Raw genomic sequence first — 5460 nt, 5'->3', positions numbered from 1 at the left:
TTCCTTCCTGAGTGCCTTTGAGCTGGGACATTTGTTTTCATTTTCTTGGATTTTTTCCTGTTTTAGGGCTTGAGTCAAAAATATCTTCTTTGCCCGAGCTTGGGCCTGCTGGGTTGGAACTGTTCTGGTGTTCTGCTGGCTCTGCAGCCTACTGGTGGCAGATCTTGGGACTCATCAGCTTCCATAGTCACATAGCTCCATTCCTCCTATCTTTCTCTTTCTCTCACAGACACACATACACATGCTGTTCTGTTTCTCTGGAGAACTCTCCCTCAAATGCAGATTAAGACCAAGATTGTTATCATGGTATCTGAGAGCTTCATCTTCACATTGTTAGCTGCGCACTCCTATGTTCCAAGACCCAGCAAACTCTCCTGTCCACAAACCCCGTGTTATGATCAGAATGTGAGTGGAGCACAGCCTCATACTTGTGTGTCGCCAGTGGCTGCTTTCCTGTCACTGTCTGTGGTAGAGGTGAGTGGTGTGATAGAGACAGTTCCCTGTTGGAAGCTCACATTGGCTGCTTTGCAGTTGTCTGTACCTCAGAGCCCAGAAATCCCTCCTCTACCCCAGTGCCTTTGCACTTGCCTTTCTCTATATGTGGGTTGTCCTTTCTCACATCACAGGAATGGGTGCATGACCCATTCTTGCACCTCTGTGGCAGTTGTGCTAGAAGGTCAATAACTTTACTGACTTGACAACTGCCAGAAGAACTGGTAGGGTGCATAGCTGGGGGTGTCTGGGTAGATCATAGGATTGTGACCTCAGGGTCTATGTTTAGGTCCTTGCCCCATCATCTCTGGCACTCTTCCCCAATCAGCTTTTTTTTTTTTTTTTTTTTACAGTGAATGCATTCAGATTTATTTGTGAATTAAAAAAATCATTCCATTTGGTCAACAATTCACCTTGTACAAAATGCTTCATACATTTTTTATGATATATTAAATTTTAAAAGTAAATGCAATTTCTTTGAATGATTTTATTTGCTCTAAATAGTTCATAGATAGTTGAACTTCCCTCTACCACTAGTTCCAACCAGCTTTTATTTAAAAAACATGAAAAAAACCCAGAAAAATATTCCTTTGTACAGTATAAAATGGCACTCAACAGAAAGGTTTTTAGATAAGCTTACTAAGATAAAAACAAGTGTAGAAGAAAGCAGAGAGTAGCATTAAAAACTGACAATGACACGACTAAAAAGCAAGTTGCCAACAGCTACAGAGAGGGGTCCATAAAGGGGTCCATCTGTCCTTTTTTATTTTTTATTTTTTGGATACAGGATCTTGCTACGCAGTTCCTACTCATAGTGATCTTCCTATTTCAGACTCCCTAGTGCTGGGACTATAGACATGCACCACCATGCCTGGCTCCAGGGCCAGCACAGCATGCCCGGGTTCCAGGACCTGCATGGCATGTGGTACCAGGTATTCCACTAGGGATCTTGTGCTTGCCACCCAGCTATCTCCTCAGTCCAAGGGTCCATCTGTCTTACAGCCTGGCAATGTATGGCTTCAAGAAGCCCCATCTATTGGAAAAGAAGATAGGCATAAATATCAAAACATAACAGAACTACAGAAAACACAGGTAAGGATTTTTGTCACAGAAGCTTCTAAGGTCAGCACATGGGTGCGCTCCCATATAGAGGAGATGCAATGTACTGCACAAACTCTGAAGAACAGCGCTAATTCATTCAAGTCATTAATAAGAGTGTGAAGCATGAAACTAGTCTGTTGTTGATATTGCATTTCTCACAGAAACAATCTAAACAGAGGTTATGCCAATGGCTGGATTTCTATTTTTTAATTTTCCTAAACTATTTTAATTAAAGTGGCATAAATGCCTTGATTCTCACTTCGAAAGCTATGTTTGTATTTCTCACTGACTGTAGCATGAAGAAGTTAAAGGTCCTCAACAGGCGAATTCCACATTTGGTTACACTCTATCTCTCTGGGATGTGCAGGCCCTGTCTTCTCAAGCCTTTTAAGCCATTTGTAAAATGACAGGGAGAAATGATTTTAAAGTGTAAAACCTAATCCCAAAAAGGGGGAGCAAGCCCCAAATACAATGATTTTACACACACAGAAGTTGTTGTTTTTAAATGTTCATGATTTGGTAGAAGGAAGTAGGAATTTGTTATGGTACTACTTCACAATTACTGTTTTAAAATTTTTTTCTTAATATTTTGTTTGTGAACCAAGGTCTCAATAACCTTATAGTTCAGGTTTGACTTGAATTCGGTATATAATCCAGGCTGACCTTAAATTGTTGAGTTTCCTGCCTCAGCCTCCCAAGCGCTGGAATTACAGGTCCCTGCCTGAGTCACCACCTTCAGCTAAAGTATTTACTTATGCCTCTCTTCTTCTGAGGTTTCATTCCAGTGAGAGCTGCACACTGTCAGTTTGGCTTTGTGGCTGCTGATAGTCATACTTCCTTGAGATGGAATACATTTCCAATTGTTGTCTTAAACAAATTTTGTTCATTGTGTCTTAAAAGTTGGGTTCTGCCAAAGTTTCTTCTGTGGGGGGCACGCTGAATATCTCCATAATTCTCCTTTTATTCCTTTTGGCATACATGAAGAGGTCGAAGCTAACAAGGATAACTATCAGATAGACGTTGGTGGCTTCATTCCAGGCTTCATGAACAGTGTAATCGATAGAACCATCATCACCCATGACTCTGTAACTCCCAGACATATGGGCTGCTCGCGGCAGGCGCCCGGCGCGGGCCGCGGGTCTCTCCGGGGTCCAGCGCGGGCCACGGCCAGGGCTCCCGCGCCCCCAATCAGCTTTGCAACTTCCATCAATTCAGCATCTGTGTTCCATCAGGCCCTTTCTCCGTGATGTTCCTGCTTTAGCACCAGCCAGCTATGGGCTGAATCTGTTGAAATTGCAAACCAAGTTAAACTTAAAGCTTTAAGTTGTGGGTGTTGGGTATTGGGGCTCCTGGATGAGAAATCAGACAAATGCAACCCCCTTCATATTTGGGCCAAAAGTCACCATCTTAGGGAAGTCCTCTACTCTCAGTACTCCCAAGTTCTCTTTCTCACTACTTTTCTCAGTCATTGATCACATTTCACCTATTATATATTTTACAGATTTTGGTGATCATCTGCATTTCCCCACTCAGCATAAATTCTTGACAGTGCTCTTTGTAAGCTTATCATTGTGTGTAGTGGCTTGCATAGAAATGTGGAGTGAATGAAGGAATCTATCATTGTTTCTAGACAGTTTCACTGTGCTTCTTGAATGAGATATCATCAGCTGAAGCCCACAAGTACAGATCCACTAGGGCTTCATATTTTTATCTAGCCATGTCATTCTGCATGGAATCACACTAATGTAACAGAAGTCAAACAAAATATAATAGCAGTTCATTCCGTTTCCCCAGAGACCATAAACAAGGAGTGGATTCTTCATTTGCTACAAAATTTCCTTTTACTCTTTTTGTGAAAATCTCCCACTCTGATAAGCATGTGTGTCTTTTGCTTACTCCCTGGCTCTTTGACTTTCCTTGAAAAGACCATATTTGCTTTCTCTCGTCTTATTATCTTCTGGTCCCCTTCTATTTGTTCAGACAATCTCAATTTAATCCTTTAATTCTATTTAGCAAATAGGAAGGAAAAGAATAGAAAAGAGAAATCAACTTCTGGCATAGAGGTTGTGGACAAAAATAAGTTCTCTGAAGAATAGAAATTGTCTATTTTATTAAACACACCCTAAGAGCTTGCTGGGCAACTTTGAACCTCCGTTCCTCCTCACTGAAACAGACATTATGGGCTTGCTTGGTGGGGATAAATGGAAGGATGTAGGGATTCAGTGATCATTCTCTGAGATTTTTCCATTATATTTTTATTTAACTATCTGTGTAGAATATACTGACCTATTTTTGTACTACTTTATTGAATGCACTATCACACCCCTATATAGAGATGTAAGTTCAGATAGTTACTTGATAGACATAGACTTTGATGTCTAAGGCTGTTGGTTTTAGGGCCCCACAGATACCCAATTCTGCAGAGACTCTAGTCTACTCATGTGAAGTGTGACAGTATTTACAAATAGAATATGCCCTTCTTCTGTACTAATTAGTTTTCTGTTGCTCAGACACAACCTTGGACACCAGAAACCTAAGGAGGAAAGGTGTAATTTGACTCATCCTTCAGGGGATTGGTCAGTGATGGCTGGCTCCAAGATGGCACTATCACAGCATATGAGCAAGGGTAAGCATAGATGCTTAGTTCATGTCAGTCAGGACATATAGCAAGGGAGTAGTGCCAGGGAGGAGGGGGCCAGGGAACAGATATGATATCTATCTTAATTACTTCCCTCTTCATTGGGACAAAATACTCAACATTCACAATTTAGAGAAGTTCATTTTGGATCATGTTTCAGTTCCTAGTCATCTGGCTCCAAGGAAAAGTGGGCATGGAGGAAGAGATTTTGTCATGGATGGCAGTGGACAGAGGGGCATGGAGGAAGAGATTTTGTCATGGATGGCAGATACGAAGCAGAAAGATGGGAAGAGCCTAGGAGGGAGATGAACCTTTCCAGGCTACTCTCCCAGTGACCCACCTCTTCTGAAGTCAACTGTACTGTTCCCATACTCTTATCTCCTTCCCCAAGCTCCATGACTGAGCACATGTGGCTCTCAGGGGACATCTAGACATAAACTATAACATCCTGCCATTGATCTGCCATGAACATCCCTTTATACAAATGCATTCAGTTACCTCTAGGGGTTGCTAAAGCCCAAACAGTTTCAGCATTGCTGAAAAGTTCAAGTCCAAAATCTCTTCTGAGACTGAAAGCACACTCTGAGCTTGGAGCCTTTGTAGAAACCAAAAGAAAGCCAAACACTGTCAGCACACAAAGGCTTGGGGAGGAGGAATGAGGGAGAGAAATCAGTGAGATCAAGGCAAGACTGAAACCCATAAGAGTAAACATTAAGTCCTATAGGTTCATGTTCAATGACCAGGACAAGCTGTGTGAACTCCAAATGGATTGGGAAGTCTCTACCCTACACCTTGGCTCTGGTTGTAGCACTCATGGCTTATCTCTTGGGCTAGCTTTGCTCACTTTGTTTTTTTTTCCTTCGGAACTGGGGATTGAACTCAGGCCCTTGCGCTTGCCAGGGAAGCACTTATTCAACTGAGCCATCTCCCCGGCCCTGCTCACTTACTCTGAATCTCTGGAGATTCCACTGTACGTTTGTCTTCCCTTTCACTACTTAAAGCACTGTCCCATCAGACACATACTGCCTGACCTTCCAAGTCTTCCTATGAAATTTTGGTGGAAGCCTCCTTGATCCCATGAATCATTAATTCTCTATGCTTGTAAAGCCAGTACCTTGTGGATGGTTGCAAAGACTACCAACAGCTTGAGTAGTAGCCAGTCTCACTTGAATCATGGTTACAGAGGCATTCAAATGCCCAGATGACTGAACACTGTGAACAAATTTCCT

General features: G+C 42.2%; 1 pseudogene; it reads right to left on the bottom strand.

Annotated features, from left to right (window-relative positions):
- Nucleotides 1-2347: 2347 nt before the first annotated feature.
- LOC101572903 lies at nucleotides 2348-2771 on the bottom strand (annotated as a pseudogene).
- Nucleotides 2772-5460: the final 2689 nt, after the last annotated feature.

This window comes from Octodon degus, unplaced genomic scaffold, assembly GCF_000260255.1.
Source record: "Octodon degus isolate 3935 unplaced genomic scaffold, OctDeg1.0 scaffold00030, whole genome shotgun sequence".
In the NCBI taxonomy this organism is placed as follows: Eukaryota; Metazoa; Chordata; class Mammalia; order Rodentia; family Octodontidae; genus Octodon; species Octodon degus.
This window is presented reverse-complemented; position numbering and strand designations above follow the sequence as displayed.